Here is a 22,568-nt window from a genome sequence, read left to right as displayed (position 1 = left end):
TCTTGCAGCACCCGCAGACATCTGGCACAGTACCAGAGAGCAGGCAGCAGGGACGTCTCAGCATGTATTTAGTGTAGTAAGCAAGACCTAACGGCTGTTATTGCAGAACAGCGCCATGAAAACATCAGTAGCCAAATAGTGTACTGCAGTTCCTATATTGAAAATGTGATCTGAAATTCATGCCTGAAAACTAAAGAAAATGGATTATCAATGGTCGGATTTTCAACTGTCAAATGTATAAATATTTAAATCTTGATTTTAAAACTTCAGTGTGAACTTTGTGGGCCATCTGCTGCTAGATTAGACATCTACTGAAACTATTTTTCTGGTTTGATATTACTGGGACCTTTACCTAGCTTAGCTGTTCTGCCACCCAGACCCTAGTTTTGCCCTTCTGCCACTCTCAGGTCTCAGTGTAGGTTCTGCCCTCCTGTGATCCTGCTGCCAGTGCCATCTTCCTACCACTGAGATCCCACCTACACCCCCTGCCACCAAGCTTACAGCTCCAGCCTTTTGACACCAAGTTTCTATTCCTGATCCGACTGCATATGTGTGAAACTTGCACCTTTTGTTTTTTTAATGACTGAAAAGCTCCTTCCGCGCATGCACAAAACGAGCAGCCAAACGCTTCCAGTAGTCCGTGACATACGTATCCAAGGAGGTTCTACGCTCCCGGCCTAAAGACAGAAGAGGAGGGGTTTAGCCTTTTATTTTCCTTTTAAAAAAAAGGCATTTAACGACAAGTAGAACAGTAGGTACAAAAAAAAAAAATGCTTGACCCCGACGTGATTTGAACACGCAACCTTCTGATCTGGAGTCAGACGCGCTACCGTTGCGCCACGAGGTCCTTAGGAGCATGCATGAGCCAATGGCTAGACATGGTATGTAAAACAACTCTAACACTTTGCTAATTAGTAACTAGTAGTTGAGTTTGGTAATTAGTAACTAGAACATTTCAGCATTGCAAAAATATAATTCTTTTGAACAGGACCTGGTAAAGAAGTATCCAATGTCCCGGTTATAGCAGCCCTAACTCCAGGGCCCAAAGCAGTACTTGAATACTAGTTTTTTATGGCTGAAAGATTTTATTTGGGATGGCCTTAAACAGGTGTTGGTATTACCCAGAACTACTCCATGTACTGAGAAGAATGCAATACATGTTTTACATATCTCACTTCCACATGGAACCCCCAAATGGCCGGTTAGCTCAGTTGGTTAGAGCGTGGTGCTAATAACGCCAAGGTCGCGGGTTCGATCCCCGTACGGGCCAAACCTTTTCTTAGCTGGTGCTACATACATGTACAGTTGACATTCAAAAATCCGGCAATCTCAGGACTCAATGAGTGCTGGATTTTCGAAAATTCAGGATTTTTGAAAGGTAAACTTACCTCCACACACAGGCCAGCCTTCCTCTTGCAGCACCCGCAGACATCTGGCACAGTACCAGAGAGCAGGCAGCAGGGACGTCTCAATGTGTATTTAGTGTAGTAAGCAAGACCTAACGGCTGTTATTGCAGAACAGCGCCATGAAAACATCAGTAGCCAAATAGTGTACTGCAGTCCCTATATTGAAAATGTGATCTGAAATTCATGCCTGTAAACTAAAGAAAATGGTTTATCGATGGTCGGATTTTCAATTGTCAAATGTATAAATATTTAAATCTTGATTTTAAAACTTCAGTGTGAACTTTGTGGGCCATCTGCTGCTGGATTAGACATCTACTGAAACTATTTATTTTTCTGGTTTGATATTACTGGGACCTTTACCTAGCTTAGCTGTTCTGCCACCCAGACCCTAGTTTTGCCCTTCTGCCACTCTCAGTTCTCAGTGTAGGTTGTGCCCTCCTGTGATCCTGCTGCCAGTGCCATCTTCCTACCACTCAGATCCCACCTACACCCCCTGCCACTAAGCTTACAGCTCCAGCCTTTTGACACCAAGTTTCTATTCCTGATCCGACATGTGTGCATGTGTATATTCGGATCCAACATAAGTGGCAGTTAACCAGCTGCAGTTGTAAAAAGAGAAAAAAGAGCTGATCTTACTGCATATGTGTGAGACTTGCACCTTCTGTTTTTTTAATGACTGAAAAGCTCCTTCAGCGCATGCACAAAACGTGCAGCCAAACGCTTCCAGTAATCCGTGACATACATATCCAAGGAGGTTCTACGCTCCCAGTCTAAAGACAGAAGAGGAGGGGTTTAGCCTTTTATTTTCCTTTTAAAAAAGGCATTTAACGACAAGTAGAACAGTACAGTAGGTAGTTTTGTACAGTAGGTACAAAAAAAAAATGCTTGACCCCGACGTGATTTGAACACGCAACCTTCTGATCTGGAGTCAGACGCGCTACCGTTGCGCCACGAGGTCCTTAGTGGCATGCATGAGCCAATGGCTAGACATGGTATGTAAAACAACTCTAACACTTTGCTAATTAGTAACTAGTAGTTGAGTTTGGTAATTAGTAACTAGATATCACTAATGGGGTAATAGGTGATGATGTCACTAATGGGGCAGTAGGGGATGATATCACTAATGGGGCAATAGGTGATGATGTCACTAATGGGGTGGTGGTAGGACTGAGACAAAAGGAGGGGCCTTATGAGACTATTTTTTTATCGCCAACACCAATTCTTTTCAACATGGGATGGAACATGATGATGTGACAGGACCTTGTAAAGAGAAGGGGCTTCATGGGGTGATTCTTCTATTGTGACACTGAGCCTCTCTAGTTAGTAAAGGGGGTGGAGACAGGGCCAGAAAATGAAGAGGGGCTTCAAAAAACTGATCTTCAATTACAACACCAATCCTCAACAGCCCTCAACATGAAAAAGTAGTAGTGCAGTACCATTGATGTCCACTAGTGCTGCACATGATGAAGAAGAGATAGGTCCAGGAAAAGGGGAGGAGCTTCATAAAACTGGGCTTCAATCCCAACACCAATCATCTCTAGCCCTACAACAGCCCTCAACGTTATAAAGTAGTGATGTCCAGTAGTCCGACACATGATGTGGTCAACAATGGGCGGTGAAAAGACTAGGAAAAGAGGGGGGCTTCATAAGATTAGTCTTCTATCCTGACACTGATCCTCTCTAGCCATTAAACAGCCCTCAGCATTACGAAGAAATAGTACAGTACCATTAGTGTCCACTAGTCCTGCACATGATGATGTCACTAATAATGGAACAGTGACAGGTCCAGGAAAAGAGGAGAGATGTCACAGGTCTTTAATCCTAATACTAATACTCTCCAGCCCTGAAACACCCCTCAACATTAAAAAATAGTAGTGCAATACCATTGGTGTCCACTAGTCCTGCACTTGATGATGTCATTACTGCGCAGTGATAAGACTGGGAAAAGAGGAGAGGCTTCATGTTACTAATCCTATGTTTTCACACTGATTGTCCCAAGCCCTTAAACAGCCCTCTGCATTAACAAGTAATAGTGCATTACCACTGGTATCCACTAGTCACATAATGCACATAATGCGACAGTGATGATGTCACTAATAGGTCGGTGGCAGGACTGGAAAAAGAGGAGGGGCTTTATGGGACTGGTTTTATATCCAAGCACTGGAGGGGTAGGAGGCTTGGAATGAGGACTGAGCTAAGTAATTCTCACATTATACCCTTCTAGGTTAAACAATCATTAATTATTAAGCCCTAATTACATTTTGTATAGCTGACTGGTACCCTCTATATGGTATAGGCATCAACCTGAGAATAAAAGAGTAAATAAAACCCTAAATAATGTCATCACTAACTCTCTGTACTTCTCTATGCAACAGAGGCAGATCGGGGCTGGTGGGAGGGGTCATGTGGGTGCTGTACATAGCTTTTCAAAAACATCACAGCACCCTGTTTCAGTATTTCTCCAAAGAGCCCTCAGTTTTGATGGAAGAAGTGAGATGGCCTGAGTGATCAGAAGGGGACAATGAATTGCACAGAGTGATCAGAATGGGATAATGAATGGCACATGAGTGATTTTAACAATAAATGTGTACTGAAGTCTTCTTCATGGAAAAATAAGACATCCCCCTGAAAATAAGACCTAGGGCATGTTTTGGCATTTCAAATAATCTAAGACAGTGCCTTATTATAAGGGAAACAAGTCAAAACTAAAGACACAATTATCTTTCTATTTTTGACTTATGTCTTCTCTACACAGTAGATGAACATGAAATGACAGTGAAATAACCAGGTGGTCAGACAGGTGATTGATCTACTGATCGTATAGACTTCGATATAGAAATCAGTCATCCATTAACATATTACACACCACAAATGGAAAAAATTTTATTGTGAAATGTGACAACTTGTTTAGTTTACTTTCCTTTTTTATGCAATGCATTAGATGAGTGTTTCCCAACCGGGGTTCTGTGGATTCCTTCAGGGGTTCCTTGAGCAATGAGCATTTAGTACCCTTCAGGCCAGGTTAGGTGACTGCTACATGGGTGGCACAAAAATTAACCCCACATATTATAAAAGTGTAGTATTCCACAATGCATAGAATGTGTGTAGTCATGCAGTGTAGTTTCATTTGGAAAGGCTCACAATTTAGCACATTGCACGTATTGTGCTGTGGCTTAGTTGTTTAAAGTGTTTGTCTAGTAAACTGGAGTTCCTGAGTTTGAATCTCAGCAGTGTCTTCTCTTGTATATGAGCCAATATCTCACCAATAGAAAGGACACAAGATTCCTAGCCATTATGCTAAACTATGAGTGAATCAATGACACCAACATTGTCAGAATCCAATGTATATGCATGAACAGGTCCTGATGATGACAAACTATGCCCAAATTGCCTTCTCCAGAGTTGTTGTGAATTTATCTGAAAAGCAGGCTCTCACGTATGTTTGTTGCACTATGCAAATAAAACGTTTGACCCATTGGCAAACAAACACACGACCTTGGCATTTTTAGCAACACAGTCTAACAAACTGAGCAAACCAGCCAGCTGCTTGTACGGCACATGAGTGAACAGGGATAATAAAAAGGTTGCACTTGTGAAACAGAAGAAACACAGCTGCAGTCCATAGAGACAAATGACTCTTATGGTTTTGGAAGGTTCCTTATGAAACAGGAAACACCTACCTTCTACTTGGATGATAGAACCTTGATTTGAAAAAACCATTGCACCACAGAGATTCAGAGTATTCTTATGCAAGCACGCATTGATTTTCAAATGGTTCCCAACACACCCCAATGCATGCAAAAATCTGCATTATCGTATTATGTAGTTTGTTTGTTGTTTTGTTGCATAATCTTTTTGTGTCTTGGGGCAGTGGATTAGTTGGTTAAAGCGCCTGTCTTCTACATAGTAGATCGTGAGCTGTTGCATGTACACACATGTCAGCCTGATCACCAAACAAGTTATAATACAATGTCACAATACAGTTCTTTCTTGAGATTAATATCCTGTGAATCTTTTTCTTACTGCAATATATTGCTGATTACAATATATACATCATGAGGGATTTAAAGTCAAAATCAAAGCACGGCTGAGGAATCTGAGCCCTCCATAGTTCTCCTTACCTTGAATCCCTCACCAGCCTGCAGCTCTATCCATGAATCCCCTGGTTGTCATGTGCTGACTCTACCAAAATAGCTGAACACCCGGACACTCCCAGAATGTTTGTAAAAGTTTACCTCGCTTAGGTTCACAACGCCAGTATCGATCCATGACATTTGGTCACATCGAGTAGAGCAGGGCAGGTACTTTCTACTGACAGTTGAGGAACTCAAATCATTTTGTGGTCAGTATTTCTTTTAAGCCAAGCATCCCAAATCTCCAAACTCTATCCCTGACTTTTTTTTCCTTTGAAAAAATAAAAATACATGTGTGTGGAGATGTGAAAATTAGCCGGAAAAACTACAATTAGTGGAACTGGAAAAACTGGAAAATTAGCTTCAAACTACAGTTCAGATGTAAGGAATTCTTTGCTGGAATGGGACCTCTTTTGAACATTATCTAAAAGGAGAGTCAACTACATTCGGCCTAGTTAATGGCCAGATCCACAAACAGAACTGTATGACGAGGTGGCCGAGTGGTTAAGGCGATGGACTGCTAATCCATTGTGCTCTGCACGCGTGGGTTCGAATCCCATCCTCGTCGGTTAATTTTGAAAGTGCAACGATACTGAAATAATTAAAAGAACCAGCAGGCAGATTGTTTATTGCAGTCAGTGTACAGTGACTTAATGTATTTTCAACAATAAACATACCTGCGTGCTCTGCATTTTTGCTATAATGTACATGCACAATTCAGTTTAGGACCCTGACATACCTGGCTTGCCTGGCTGTAAGGAATTAGGTTACACCCCCGCACATGCAAATAAGTTATGTAATTTTGGCCTAGCCAATGAATGGGTGAACCCAGAATAGGATCCAGTAAATATTTAAGCGAGGAGAGCTTAGTTTAGTTTCGCCATAAAGTTATTTTATTTGGATATGGTTTACCAGAATTGACCATACTGTATATCTGAATGTCAACAAACTTTAAGCGGATTTTCAGTACAGCATGGACTTACACTTTCTGATATGGATTTTCATAGAAATAAGCCATACTTCTTGCATCAGTGAAAATCTAAACTTAGATGGCTCGTACAGGAAACAAACCCATGACCTTGGCATTTCTAGCACCACGCTCTACCCAAGCAGGTGAAATAATTAGATTCTTGGATGGAAAATCCATCCCCTAGTCACAAAGACATCTAAAAAAGTCTGCAAAAGTAAACCTGCAGTTATGTACAGAGAGTAAAACAAGAACAAGTCTGTGCTGTTGTGTGTGAATATCCCGAAAAACTTCCACCTAACATGATGAGGTGGCTGAGTGGTTAAGGCAATGGACTCTTAATCTATTGTGTTCTGCACGTGTGGGTTTCAATTACATCCTTGACAGTTACATTTTCATTTATAGATAATGATATAGACATTGTTGAAATGTCAATAGCCAATTCATGTCAGAGATTATGTGGATTATCATGCATTAGGTGGCTTTATACTGAGCCAGGAAACATCGCAGAGCCAAATAAAAGTTTTACAAATAGTAAAAAATGATAGACAATAGATCCACAAGGCACATTGATTTCCTCAAACTAATAGAAGTGTCTGTCTAGTAAACAGGAGATCCTGAGTTTGTATATCAGCAGTACGTTTTAATGTGCTTCTTTTTGTTACAGGTGTACCAAAGACAAATCAAAACATACCTGGTGATTTGGTCAAGTACAGGTAAAATAAAATCAATCAGGCATTACCACAGCAAAAGTCTAAGCATGCAAGATGAATGAAATGGGAAAATTGTTTTCATGTATTTATGTAGCACTATAAGGGTGAAGTTCAACTTTAAAATCATGACCATAAAACCCCTCTAACCTATGCCAAAAACTCCCCCTAGAAAAACTAGTCAGTCCTTTTCGTTTCCTATACAGTGGAACTAATCTCTGGACCCGCCCTAATGGGTCCGACCACCACCGGGGAACACCCCCTGAAGTAAAAACCCTCTCCTCCATGCATGCATTGCAGAGGAGAGGGATTTCACTTCAGGGAGCTTTTTCTATTTACCACGGTGGCAGAAGTATCAACGCGGGTCGCTGTAAATGGGGGAGCCACTGCAAGGGGGCGGCACTAGAGCTCCAGCAGCTCCGGCTCTGGTAGTTCCTAATGCCCCCTGGCCAATCAGATCAGAGGCGTTGGGCCAGAACGAACTACGGGCTAAGCCGTATCTGGCCTCAAGGCCGGAGTTTGCTGACCCTGGGTTAGAGGGGGCTGCTAATAGCGCCGACATCGTGGGCTCTAACCCCGTACGGGCCAGCAAGCTTTTATTTTCACTTTTAAAAGAAGGCGAAACATGCAAGAAAGAATAAAATGTGAATATTATTTTTATGTATGTATATAGCACTAACATATTATGCAGCACTTCACAGTGTTCATATTCATGTCACACACTGAGAAGCTTACAATGTGGATTGGCTTACAATTGTAAGCAATTTGAGCACAACTGTGTAAGTTGGAAGGTATTGAATTCAATTTGAGCATAAACCTATGCCAAAAACTTCTCCACCCCTAATACTTAGCATTTGAAGAACTAGTCAATCCTTTTTTTTTGATAGCTCATAAAGTGGAACTAAACTCCTTGGTGTGGGTGAGCAGATGCTATATTCATCAAGTATGTTGTACATACTAGCTAATTACGGCATGTGCTCACCCTTACCACAGACTTTCGGGTAGCCTGTAGCAATGCCAGGTCCAGGAACCTGTCGTCACTGCATCCCAGGAGGCCAGCATCTTTGTTTAAGCCTCCCAATTAACCTCTGGGTTCATAGTGACCCTCAGTTTTCCCTTTCAGTTTAGGTCTATATACAGAAACCTAAAAAAAAGAAGTCCTGTGTCCAGTTACCCTAACACTGGCATGTGGGCAGTCTCATCTTGTCTTCCCTGCTCCTAACCCAACTTTGGCAGCCCACAATACAAAATTCAATTGGGGATTTTGCCATTTACAGATACACCCTGAGATGGAAGATATTACTGTGAACATTTTCAGCAGCTGAAATGTTACAGCTTGTTGGACAGTGACCCCAACAATCCAGGAAAGGCAGCCCCATGTACGTTCTAAATCTCTGCACAAGTTATTTTAGCATGGCGTAAGTTATATTACAGCCTATATCAGGGCCATATATATATAAAGTACTGATCTGGCTTTTACTAAAGTAATTCTGATTGGCTGCCATGGCTTACTGCACTCTGCTCCCTGTATAAGCCTGTTAATGTCTTTGCTGTCACCTTTCTGTCACATTCATGAAATGCATTCACTGGGGCGAAGCCTGAGAATGGAACATGTGTTCCATCCTGGCAGTGACAAATAAAACTCGTTGAAGCATGTCGGCCTGCTCCTTATTCTCTGGTAATCTTTTTTCACAGGCTGCTGCAACCGTGAAAGGACTGCGGCACTTTTGTCAATCTAGTCAATCCCCCCACCTACTAGATTGTTACAATCTAGTAGGTGGGGGAATTTACATACAATAGGATGGGAGATATGTAGTGGTGGGAAGTAGTGATGGTTTCAAAAGGCAGAAGAAGATGAGTAGGCAAGTTTGAAAAAATAGGTTTTGAGTGCTCTTTTAAATGAGCAGAAAGTAGGAGCAAGCCGAATAGGATGAGGAGAACCATTCCAGAGAGTTGGGGCAACTCTAGAGAAGTCTAGTATCCGTGCATGTGATGTGGGTATGATATATACCAAAGAGGATGGGATTCAAACACACACGTGCAGAGAACAATGGATTAGCAGTGGATCACCTTAACCGCTTGTCACCTTATGCTAGGGTTTTTATGTAGCCTTCATAATTTAAAAAAAACATGTGTTTTGCCTAAATTGTACCACACAGTCAAAGTGTAATTCCAGCCCTGACAATTCCCTGTTGCAGTTCTCCTTACTTGTATTTCCTTATGATTTCAGGTGCGTAATTGGGGTTTTTAAACAGCAAAATAAAGTTGAATCCCTGGTGGTATTACATAACGGATGAGAATGTGTCTGTGCTTTGCATTGAGAGGCCAATCAAGTGAATGGGAGCTGATGGGTACCATTCATTGCATGCAGCTGCAGCAGATCAGTTTCAAAAGTTGTTTTTGACTTGATAGGAATCTAGTCTCTCTGTGCATGTATGCGCAGCCATAAATGTAAGAACTTGTGGTATAACAGTAGTGTGTCTGTTCAAATCACATTGGGGGTCATCTATCATTTTTTTTAATGAGCTGTTAGCTAATAGGCCTTTGCAAAATTTGCTGATTGCTAAAATGTTGAGCGTCTCATTAGAGATAGTATGTTTCTGAAAAACGATACGTTATGCAGGAAAAGCTAAACATCAATACCTTAGAGGGAACAACAAGTTAAAAGTGACTATATTGCTATTGTGGACCTGAAATATATACCTGTAAAATACAGCTACACTTTAATGCTCAACTCTTCCAACCCCCAAACATACCTCCGGAATATACCCCCACCTGGCTCCAACCTAACCTAGTTATAACTTATCCCTGTGTCAATATATTTTTTTGTCACCTTGGGCAAAAAGCACTAATTCTAAAATAAGGTATGTCGGGAACACAAAAATATTTTATTTATCAATATCAATAGCATTTTTACAATATACAGGAACCAGGACAAGCAAAATAAAAGCAAATTACTTGAAACTGTATAGCGATTGTTACAAAAAGACACATAAACAATCCAATACAGGAAGTGACTATAAACTTCAGGGACAAAATCACTTAAATGAGCAAACCTCAATGACTCACAGCCCCTGTGTTTGACTTTCATATGTTTACAGCAGTCATGTTACAATAAATTTTGTTGCTATTCTCCATCTTGACAAAACTGGTTTTCATTAATAGGATCAGCTGGGCTCAAACTGGTTCTGCAACCTAGTAATACCACAAAACACAAAAGAAGTGAGATTTACCTGCAATAGGGTGCAAAGGATTAGCTGTGTGATTGTGGATTAACGTGTTTGTGATGAGTCCCATTCCAAGTATTGATAAGAAGAAAGGTATGTAATTCGAAAGCCTAACTGCAAATGTTTCGCCTTTTCTGCTCTCCATTGGTATTTACACAAAAGAGTTTCTTTACTTCTGTATCCTCTAATTGTCTCTCTTGCACTTGGTAAACAGTTTTTTATTCAGTATACAACAAATTGTTAAACAAATTAATAAACATGACAAAGGATTTCTAGAGCACTATGAGTTATCTCGAGAGACAACACACCTTTGTCCTGTTTTTTTGTCTATCTTTCCTTCCTTTCCTTTCAAGTCATTTTAAATCAGCCTATGAATGGGAGTATTAGGTGACCAAGTATTATCTTACCTTAAGCTAATGCAATGGTGTAAGCTTCTTAAGTAATCCTCACACCTCTAACATGTGGTTACATGTCTGGCAGGCCCTTTTTACCATTGCTTGCTATACAGTAGCAAAGACAATGTCCCACAAGTAAGCCAACTACATTTTACAAACCTCAAACAAACCTCAAGAAACACTTTCAGATCTTCCCTTGACCTAGTATATAAAACAATACTTCAAAATAATAAAAATTGGAATAACTACAGCTATACTGAATCACACCAAATAAAATCTTAATACAATGGCTTTAGCACTGTCGATCATATTCAACCGATCCGTCCCTGTGGACTATATAACTTTCCTCCTTTCCTTCCCCATTCTATTCCTCACAATGTTTTTATTCCATCCTCTTTCACTTCCTTCTGCCTTCAATGTGTTCTTGCTGCCATATTTGAATTTTTATACTCTATAGTAGTCTTTCCCAACCTTTTTAACATGAAGGAACTCTTGAAATACCTTTCAAGTCTTAAGCCTCTTCTATAATTACTATATCCACTGCTCACTGGCCCTAAGTATGGTGGTCAGTGAGAAGAATGCTTTCTTACATTGCTGCCATTAGGAAGAATGTCATCCTTACAGATAGCCAAAAATATAATTGATGTCACTTAAACTGATGTAAGGGGTACAAACTGCTCATAGCTCAAGTAACCCCTGCCAATCACTGGAGGAACCCAGGTTGAGAAACGCTGCTCTATACGAATCTTAATGTCCAACTTCTGCATATCAAAATCAATAAAAATGGGACTTTTTACAATTTATTTCTATAATAAGCCATTTCAATGAGGTATTTTAACCATCTGAATTTTACTTTTATACTATATGTTTCCTATTGGCTTATATTATTATGGTTTTTATTTTATAGTTCAATAAATTAACTGGTATTTATTGTATTCTTTACTCTTGTTAAACCTTTCAAATGTATATAATTACTGTTGTTAAAAAAAATTTGATGGCCATAGGCTGACTGTAGAATAAATTAACCAAAGCTGGAGGATGGTGTTTCACTTTTGCACTGTTACTGTAATTGTAGTGTAGAAATGAGTTGGGGTGCCATTCATAATAAATTGTGCCCAACACAACTTGTGTGTTGTGTGTTGGCAGCAAAAATGAATGTACTTTCCTAATGGAACATAATGTGCATTAACATGCATGCATTAAGGCACCAATAAATCATGAACCCTTTCAGTACACTCTGAATGGATAGTTGATGACTTCTTTTTGTTACTTCTAAAAGCAAACCTCATTCTTCAAGTGCAAATGACTCACACAACTGAATAACAAAGGTATACAAGAAAATATGAAAAAACATATAATAACTTTTGAGGCGAATGGGAGACATTATGGTTGCTTGAAATCCTGTAAGAATACACTTTAGCCCAATTCAGAAGCACAATCATTAGAAGGAGAGTAAAGTTTCCTTGTCAGTATCGTGTTTTACAATTCTGTGGTTTACAGCCCTATAACTATGAAGCTGGCTGGGAAAGAACCTTGTTATCCAGGTAAATGTTCAACCTTTATGCCGGGATTATACATTGCCGTCACATTGTGTACCCAAATGTCTTTGCAAATGATTGTTGAGATTTTGATATTAGAGTTTATAATAATAAATCATATCATATTTATATCAAGTATGTCATATATGATTCACACTAATCCCATCCTCATTATCACTTTCAAATTATCTCCTTCCAATTTCTTACTTCTCATTGATGTTTCATCTTCTAGTTGATGCCAAGGGTTGCTGCCCATGCTCCAAAGTGGAGGTCACAGCTAAAACTGGTGATACAGTCATTCTTCCGTGTTCCATTAACTTAAAATTGAGTGCTTGGAACCTTAACAAGGCCTTGCTGTCTTGGGAGAAGATGAATGACCCTGGCAATATTGTAAGAGTGCATTCCCAGAGAGGAAGTACCATAGAATATGAAGATGGCAGAACATCCCTGCTATTCTTGAAAGATGGGAAAGGTGACCTGGAACTGAGAGATATCAAGCCAACAGATAGTGGAATGTATACCTTCTGGATCACTCAAACCTCTGATGAACAAGAGTCACATCCTATGTGTTCTCAAGTAATGCTTACTGTGGTCCCAGTGGAAGGAAAATGTTGTCAAGGTGAGCAAGAAGATGCCACATTGACTTGTAAATGGTGGTAAAAATATAGGCATAGTTTCACATACAAAAAAACTTTTTTTTCTTTTTATTTATATTGTGAATTTTGTCTTGTGAAAGAATGGATACTTGTTTATTATTTGTTTAGCTACAGAGATCTTCTGTTATTGACCCGTACACAAAGTTTAGCAGCACTTACCGGTATGTCCAATTTTTTTAATAAATCGTTTTTATTGAGACAAAACCAGCTGTATACATACAAACATGAGGGAACAATCATACAAAAATCAAATCAAACAAAACATATGTTTTCATAATTTTCAAAAATGTCATGACATCAGAAACATAAACATAAGTAACCAATGTCTGTACTGTATAATCCGCACAACTTTTGTGTTGAGGAAGAAAGAAAAGAGAGTAGAGGGAGCTAGAAAAAGATAAAGGGTGAGAGAATGTGGTGGTGGTGGTGGTGGTGGTGGTGGTGGTGGTGGGGTGAATAACAATATGACATTGTTAATGGTATATGGCCAAAATAAAGAAAAAACACCAGAAAAAAACAAATCAACGTGCCAACATAACATTTTTAGGGGATATTTGTGATGATAGCAATGAACTATTGTTCTGCAGTGGTACAGAACTGGATCCAATAGAACCAGGTTTGTGTAAAATTCTCTGCCTTGCTCTCTCCTGATGTCATCATTTATTCCATGTGATAAATATCTGCCACTCTCCTTAGCCGTTGGCCAATAGGGGGCGGGATATCTTGTTTCCAGTATGCTGGTGTGCAAGCTTTAGCTGCATTCATTAAATGCCTGACCAAAGAACGCTTATAGCTTTTTTCGGCATATCGGAAACGTAAAGCAGAGCCAATTCAGGCTTCCCCCTGATACTGACCTCAGTAAAGCTACGTACACACGTTCAATGGTTTTCACTGGATAATCGGCTCAGTGCAGATATCGGACGAGAATCTGGCGTGTGTACAGCACCCATCATCCATCGTCTGAATGACCGCCCTGGCGAATCCACAGACGATGGACGACAAACTATCCTAATGCAAGGGAAGGGGGAGAGCGCACAGCCGGGTGTTGCTTCATCGTTCTCCCCCTCCCCTCTGCATAGAGCAGAATGGTGCTGTATGTACAGCACTCCTTCATGCATTTTGCAGTCCTTAGTCGTTGGGAAGGATTGTGAAAGATCCTTTCCAATGACAATAATTGCACGTGTGTATGCAGCTTAAGTTTGTAGATCAAATCTGCAACACTATGTCACAAAGGAATTAAATCCGGGCATTCCCTAAAGATATGCACCAACATACCTGGAGCAGATTTACATCTCCAGCAATTTGGATCCACCTGAGGGAAAATATTTATTAGTTTTGCTGGTATTTTGTACCACCTAGTTCACAACTTATAAATCGTTTATTGATATTTGTTACAGACAAACGCTTTGTGACTAAAATGTAGCATACAGCCTTCAGTGATTCAGTGCTGATAATATTACCTGGTACGCATATAAAAGTGTGCCTTTCAGAAGGCCCAATGAGAGACATGTAAATTGTATGGGCAAAAGAGGTCTGCAAAAATTATTTGGACGAGGAAGGGATCTGAGAAAATATGTTACCTGTATGGCCTGCCAACCACTTCCTGCAGGCACATCCGCGCTTGACTGTAAGTCCGTAACTGGCGTCCAATTTCCCCCTTGTAGAAAATGTTGCGCTCTGAAAATACCCTGGAGGGAAAGTTTGCTGGAGGGAAAGTTCCTGGAGGGAAAGTTTGGGTGTGTTATAATAGAGGTTAAAGGAGGAGGAAATATTTGCACAACATGGTAAGTGTAACTCCTATTAATGGGTGCGTCAGTAATGGGGAGTGGGGGGAGCCCAGGCTAATATTTCAATTGCGGTGTCTGAAAATTGTTTCATCCAATTGTACCCATACTTTTGTATGTTTATACGTACACCAAACCAATAATCTAGCTAGGTGTACTGCTTGATATTATAAGATAGGATCTGGGAATGTTACGCCACCCTTTGATTTTGTAAATCTCTTCACACCTCTTGTTGGGGTATCAGCATGCCAGATAAACCTTACAATTCTGTGCGGAACCCAGGTTAATATACATGGTAATATAAATGGGTAATGCCCATTTTTTGGTAAATACAAAAGTTGGGGCATCATGTTCATCTTCAAAATATTGCATCTGCCGAACCACGTAAAAACTAACTGCTTCCATTTCTGTAGATCTTTCCTGACGTTTTTGAGTAGTGGCAAAATGTTGGTTTACGCTATCTGGGAGATCTTTAAGGAAATATGTGTGTCCAAGACCTTTTAGCTCATTTAAAGGGAATATTTTGCAGGAGATTTCTGCATAACTCATTGGGGATAGTTACATTTAATGCTTCAGATTTCTGCAAATTTATGTTGTAGTTGGTTACCTCCACAAACCGCTGCAATTCAGCTAGATTAGGGAGAGATACTACTAAAGCAGTAAAAAAAGAAAGCAAATCCTCAACATATGCCACAACTTTATGCTCCAAGGAGCCTACTGACAGTCCTTTCACATCTGGGCGGGGATAAAAGGAGTGGTGAAAGGGAGCACCCCAGCCTCGTGCCATTTTGTTATATTAAATGGTCTGGACAATTCTCCATTCACCCTGACTTGAGATGTTGGTGAAGAATAAAGTGCCTGAACCCATTGTAAACCATGTGGGAAGACCAATATGGGGCAGAGTGGACTGGAGAAATGTCCAGTCCACCCTGTCAAATTATTTTTCTGCATCTGTAGAAAGCAGCATGAGTGGTAGTTTATGGGCGGTGGCATAATCTAGAAGGCTTAGTGTATGAGCAGCATTTATTTCCAATTTTTATTACTTTCAAAGGACCCAAAAATTAGCCTTTGTTTTGCCCAAGCAGGTCAATTGAAAAGGTCCTCTTTTCATGCAATATTTGAACTTGGCAACCAGTAGGGAGAACTACTCATCTTTTTTTGGGCACATTTCTAAGCTTTCGAGGTTCATTGTAAACCCTTCAGAACCTCTACAGATACACCCCTATAAAAGCCTTATGAAGACTGCTCGAACATTGTTGTTCACATATCTCTTGGATTCCCATTCCAGGATGAGGAATGCACCAATTATAAATGAGGCCTTTTATGATTATGACAAGTTAAACTTTGTAAAGAATTCATGTAATGTATTAAATAAAAAACTTCACTTTTTGCCCCCCAAAACCCCACTTTTTTAAACCCACTCTTGACTAGGAGTTCAAAACACTTTCTTTTTTCTAATCAATTAGGGGTTGGCCAAATTTTTAGTTTGACCTTCCTAAGAGGGAGAACATCCAAGTTTAGATCTAATAGATAACTATTTACTTTTTACTATTTACTTTTGTCATTACTAAACAAACCCACCTCTTGGTTTGGCTATGTTTTTAGGATAGAAATTAAATGTCCCTTTAAAAAAAGTTTTTTTATGTTTGTTTTCAGAGTCTCAAGAAGGACAAAAGGAAGAACCAACAGACTAATCATAAATCATTGATACAATGCCCTTGCTGAATGCCTAGATAAGATCTGGAAACAAAGGAAACATTTTTGAGAGGTCTAAAGGGCCATACAGTTTTTTACGGTCTTTAATTTTTCTCTGTTTATTTTTGTTATTGATGTTACTAAGTTTAAAAAATCTAAAATGAGAAATAAAATGCTTTACAACCCAAAATCTTTTTTTTTTTTTTTTTAAGTTTTTTCATGTATAAGGGAAAGGCTGAAACATCTATCAGGTTTTATTTATTGTGAAATTTACCCTTTATGTTTCTCTCGGATGTCATTGACAACAGGGCAGAAAGGGATGGAAAATATAAATAGTTTGGCAATAGGAGGTGAGGGGGGTCCTGCAGTGATGACAATTTAGGATAAGACTTTCCTCACTTTAGATCTTTATTAGGATCTCTTCCTACTTATCATTGTGTTCAGAGGATAGGAAGAATAACCTGAATAAAACAGGGACACCAAACATAAAAGTTGACGTGGGTTCTAAGCATTAATTACACAAGCTAAAGCTAAGAAACATTTTAGTAGAGATATATATTAACATCACAGTTCTAGATCATATTTTACAAATAAATGATGTAAGCAATAACTGGTTAATGATTCCATGCCTATGGATGCAATGCAGAAACACTGGTTTCCTTTTAATGGATTCCATGGAGAACAATTATCATTTAGAATGAATTTTCTTAGTCAATGCTTTTTTCGAGAATTGCATCAGTGTCAGTTTTATATGCTGCCAGTGACACAAGAAAATAGAAGTTTTGCAAGTTTCATGGAACATTCAGCATTTGAAAGACATGGTTTCGTAGTGGTTCAACCAGTCAGTACTGTGATTTCTTATTGGGTCTTCTGTTACTAGCAAGCTTTTTGTGTCTTGACTACTAAGGGCTTTTCCAGCTTTGTAATACCTTAGCTATACTACGGTTGCAAAGAGCACTATATGGTTGTATAGAGTACCATGTGGTTTCTTGCCTTTAAGTTCTGGAAGAATGTAAGCAATTTAAGCCTGCAGTGGAGTTCTCAGAAATACCCACAGCTCCTTCCTGAAGTAAGGAACAAGACACTCTTACTGAAGATTCAAAATTATGCCAGCATGGTCCCCACAGCAGTGCAACTAAACAACATACACATGTCCATCCACTGTAGGCTTACAATGCTGCTGTCTATTCAGAACTTTCAACTACTGCTCATGGTATTTTCTCTGTACTCAAATGCTGCATCATTAATGGGCTGCTGAATGTTTATAGCTTTCTCTCCACTGAACAGGTTTCATCTGCGAAATGCGTTGGTAACAATTTATGCCTAGCCTATTCTTAGCAATCCATGCATTTCAAGCTTTTTATATATTTTATTTTCTGTTGTGTTTTATGTAAACTGTTTTGAATAAAATTTGCAAACCTAAACCTTTTAGGTGTCAGGAATGTACTACTTTTTCTTTCAAAACCATTTTATCTTAGAAGGTTTTGTTTTGTTGTCTTTTTGTTTTGTGTGTTGGCAGCTTTAATCTTTAAAATTTGTCAGGATGGAGTAACATGTTTATAAACAAGAATGGAGTTGAGCTGTGCTGTTGAGTAAGCCGGGGATTATTACACAATTGGATTCTTCCGATTAGTGCGGCACTGCTATACACTGCATAGGGGATTTGCTTGCACGTTGTTTTTGTGTGAATATTAGTGTTGATTTTACTCTGTCTGGCCTTTTATTTCTGTCCTTTCACTGGAGGGATAGGGAATGGGAGGAATGAAGAAAAACAGAATTTGAACACCATTGAAAATTTTGTACATAATGGGACTGTGCAGTACTGATTGATTTTCAGCTTATCATGATGGACATCTAAATACATAACACATACTCCAAATTCAGACATGACATGAGTGACCTAACCATTTGAAAAACATAACTGGATATGTATATATACGACCGTCTCCATGGATCTGGTTGGGTGACGATTGTTCACAATCTATTGTGTGTACGGTCGTTCAGGGATCGTAGATGGTTCTGCAGTACACTTCACTTCCTGCATCGTTCAAATGATCGTATCTGGCGTGTGTAAATTATTAGTGGATTATATTTGAATGATCGTATTGTTAGGGCTTGTACAGAATAGTGCACATTACGATAGTTCAAAATAATTGTGCATAATCGTTGACATGTTGTTAGTCGTTCGTTTTCTAACGACAATTATTCCACATGTGTACCTAGTTTAAGAATATTGTGATATAATGGGGGCCCACAAACATTAGAACGATTTAAAGCTAGCTGTGTTGTATTGTGCCAAAAAGCCAAAAAAAAGACCAATGAGGCATTAGGTTCCAAAACGTCAGGAATCCCAATTAATCTTAACCTGAAGTTTAAAAGCATTAAAGGTGGTGAAGTCACTTTCTTTGTAACCCTTCAACAAACCATAAAGCAATATCAAGAGAATTTGAAATAATGTGGTCACATGCCAACACATAAAAAGGACATTTTTTTAGACATGTAAAATATTCAAGGGACCAAACATTAATTGGAGGATGATCCAGAAGTAGGGTATCATTTGCTTGCAAATTAGAACTTGTTACTCTGGTATCTCTACACCATTGTATCAATTTTATAAATGGATGGTAAAAATGCAAGCCAAGGTGTGCGTAAAGAGCAGAAGTTAGTCATTTTCATTCTCTGGTATAAATCAGCCTCATGGTCCTGCCTTTTTCATTTTTAAAGTATAGTTCTGCTTTAAACCAATATCAAGTGCAATTGACCTAAAGAGGTCACATAACCCAATTGTAAATACATTAAAAAAGCATTTTAGAGAAATGTAAGCTAGTGTTAGGACAGAACATTGACCAATGAGTTGTTATGGGACCAGAGTAATAATCTATCTTTAATCACCCCTACAATTGCAACTCCACCATTTCCATACCACCACCTCAATTTTATTAATTCAGGCCATGAGTTTAGGTCATGAAAATCTGAATAGCCATGTGACGTGTTGTAAAAGGTAAGAGATAAGCATATACCTGAAATTATATTAGTCACATTTATAGCATCACCCTCATTATAAATACAAATGTTAGATATGCACTGGGTTTTGGATTTTTACCACTATATACAATGATCCTGCTACTTAGAATTTTGCACTGCCTTATGTCCTTTTTTTTTTTTTTTTTTTTTTTTTTTTTTTTTTTTAAAGCAGAACTACTTTCACTAAAAAAACACTTTTACTTGTGAAGAGACCTCAATCCTTCTTCAATCAGATTCTAGTTGTCCCAGTGTTGAATGGCTTTCCACCGCAAATAGGACAGACAGTGCCGCCATTTTCTTCTGGGTTCTTATTCACATCACCCAATTTCACACTGTGCAGGCGAAGACAGTTGGTTGACATTTCCTCCTAAAACTTTTTTCCCCCCCAGGTAATCCCTTTCTGTAAATGTCTGAAATCAGATGTAAAATGTGTTTCAAAAAGTCAGAAATGGATCTTATGTCAATCCTAGGATGAAATTAAAAGACGAAGCTTGGGAGTATCAAGGAGGTGTCAGTTTGTCTGTAACCCTTCCACAAACCTTAAACCGATGCCAAGAGCAAATAAATTAAGTGGTCACATTACCCAACCAGATAAATGTACTTTGTAAAAGGCTTATACATTGGGGCTTTTTCGAGGACTGGGTGTAATCATCAATTTGTAATCTGGAACACATGACAGTTCATGTAACTGACTCCCCTCCACTGCTCCCACACCATGGCCTCAATTATATAAATTGACTGGTCAAATGTAGGTGTGCACAATAAAGAGCTAGAATCTGCTTTTTGTTTTAAATTAAATCCATGGTCCTGGTAAAATTAATGGTCCATGGTAAATACCATGACATGTTCAACTCAGACCGAATGTGGCATCAATGGAAGCATAAGCATTAATGGAGGAAACATAAAGACGGCTACATCATGCTGCATGAAGGATTTCTGCATCCCGACTTTGCCTACTTGTAAGTGATATTTTCTCTGAAAAGCTCATTATTGTAAAACAGTAAACACAACAATGCTAAACTTTTAGCATTGCCTGCTTTTTTTGTACCCCCTTCTTGCCTAAGCCCCTAAGAAGGCTTTCTCGAATGGCTCCCCCTTTGGCCCAGCCCTAAGTGCACCACAACTAAAAATCTATGGGGTCTTTTTATAATTTTTGCCAAAATTCTACCCAAATTTACAAATGTTTCAAATTAAATTGATTTAGTAAATGTGTAAATCAGCTTAATTAATGATTTAACTGATTATTATATTTTTGTCATTCACTCTTATGTGAAAAACATGGACATTTTAATTAACCAATATCTTGGGTGAAGCCATTATATAAATAGACCCCTATGTATACATGTTCCATATGTCAGTCTTTCAAAAAAATTGTGATGTGATGACAAAGCACAACAATATAAAATGTATTTTAACCTAGTCAGTTAACAAAACGTTTAGCTACAATCTGGCAGTTAAAAAGGGTTGCCCATTTAAGGGTCAACCCTTCAATTTTGCCAATATTCCCAATTCATCCTCTGTTGTATTGTAACAGGGTGCGTTATGAAACTAACATACCTGAAATGTAATCATTCACATTAACCCTGTCCCCATAGTTAAAAGAAAAGGTACACACTGATTAGGAATTTTATATCTAAATACAACTGTCCTGCTACTGGCCAATTTTACAGTTCTGTATCTACTGCAATACCGTAACTCTTGTAATAAAACACTTCTCTGTAATTTTTTGGCTTTATTAAAATTCACTCCATTCTCACTCATTACAAACATCCTGCAGATAGCCAATCTCAAATGGCTACTTCACATGCAGTTTTTTGTTTTTCAATTTCTTGAAACTTATTCTACAACATTTCTGTACATCCATAAAAGTAAATGTTTGTGATGATGCTATGACCACCCATTATAACCCACACGTTAAAATAATTAAAAATGAGCTGTGCTTTGTTGTTTCAAGAGACCTTAAAGAAAACTGAGAAAAAAATAAAAAATGTGCTTCAAAACATTTGGATGGAATGAACTACGTATAACTATATGGAATGAACTATGGTAAGGAGCAGCTTGTGGGTATTACTAGTGGTGAATCTTCTTTTCAACCCCTTCATAAACACTGAACCAATGTCAAGAGCAATTAAAATTAGGTTGTCATGTGTCCCAGCTTTTTACACATGAAAAAGTTTTTTGTAGAGATTTGTAAGATTTTAAAAGGACAGAACACTGACCAAGGAGGGTAGTTCTGAAACTAGGGTAAATAGCTATTTGTAATCTGGAGCTTGTGGCATATAACATGACTGGCTCCCCTCTAATCAAGACTTTTGGCGCTGGAATTGCCAGTCAATGGCCTCTGTTTTATGAACGGACCATAAAATTAAAGGCCTAGGTGTGTGTAATGAAGCCATTTTATGTAGAAATGAACTCCATGATCCTGGGAATTCTACTAACTCGTTCGCAATTCTTTTCTCAGAAAATCATTCTTTCCAAAAAAAATTAAGCCTGCAAGGTATTAATTTTCAGACTTTTAAAATTTATGGAGTCCTGGAAATGATAACATTGGACATCACCCAGACTTCAAGTTGTGGCTGAAAGAGTGACAATAATCTTTCAAGCAATCTAATAAAATAGGATGTATAACATAGGATTACAATTGGTTAACACAGGGGGCATCTGAGACCAAACACCCATGTAAATTGTACTATTTGCAGGTAACTTTACTGCTTAAGAAATGTAAGTCTGGGGTAGCTGAGATGTGAGTTTTTTGTATAAATTAAGCACTTCTCTAGAAACTAGGAACTCTCTTCTCCAGGAACATCCTTTCTCATTTTATTAGGCTTGCTTCTACTTTCTCCACATTCATAAAAATTCTTAAAACCTACCTTTTCAAATTTATCTACCGATCTCCAGCTGTCTCCTAAGCAATCACTAATCAGCCACCATTCCGCACCCCTTCCTTTACTGTGTACACCCCCTGTTGCATTGTTAGATTATTTTTGGGCAGGATCCTCTGCTTCTCTTGTGCCATTGTTTATTTTTGTATG

The 22,568-nt window shown here is 38.8% G+C and overlaps 4 non-coding genes across 4 annotated transcripts; 2 read left to right on the top strand and 2 right to left on the bottom strand.

Annotated features, from left to right (window-relative positions):
- Positions 1-775: 775 nt before the first annotated feature.
- On the bottom strand, positions 776-847 carry TRNAW-CCA (transfer RNA tryptophan (anticodon CCA)). The gene has a single exon. It is a non-coding gene; the product is annotated as a tRNA-Trp (tRNA).
- A 349-nt stretch (positions 848-1,196) lies between these two features.
- Positions 1,197-1,270, top strand: TRNAI-AAU (transfer RNA isoleucine (anticodon AAU)). The gene has a single exon. It is a non-coding gene; the product is annotated as a tRNA-Ile (tRNA).
- Positions 1,271-2,293: 1,023 nt separating this feature from the next.
- TRNAW-CCA (transfer RNA tryptophan (anticodon CCA)) lies at positions 2,294-2,365 on the bottom strand. Its single transcript has one exon. It is a non-coding gene; the product is annotated as a tRNA-Trp (tRNA).
- Positions 2,366-6,026: 3,661 nt separating this feature from the next.
- Positions 6,027-6,108, top strand: TRNAS-GCU (transfer RNA serine (anticodon GCU)). The gene has a single exon. It is a non-coding gene; the product is annotated as a tRNA-Ser (tRNA).
- The last annotated feature ends 16,460 nt before the right edge of the window (positions 6,109-22,568 follow it).

The sequence above is a fragment of the Pyxicephalus adspersus genome, chromosome 2, assembly GCF_032062135.1.
Source record: "Pyxicephalus adspersus chromosome 2, UCB_Pads_2.0, whole genome shotgun sequence".
Classification (NCBI taxonomy): domain Eukaryota; kingdom Metazoa; phylum Chordata; class Amphibia; order Anura; family Pyxicephalidae; genus Pyxicephalus; species Pyxicephalus adspersus.
Note: the sequence above shows the minus strand (reverse complement) of the source record. Positions and strands in the feature narration are given on the sequence as shown.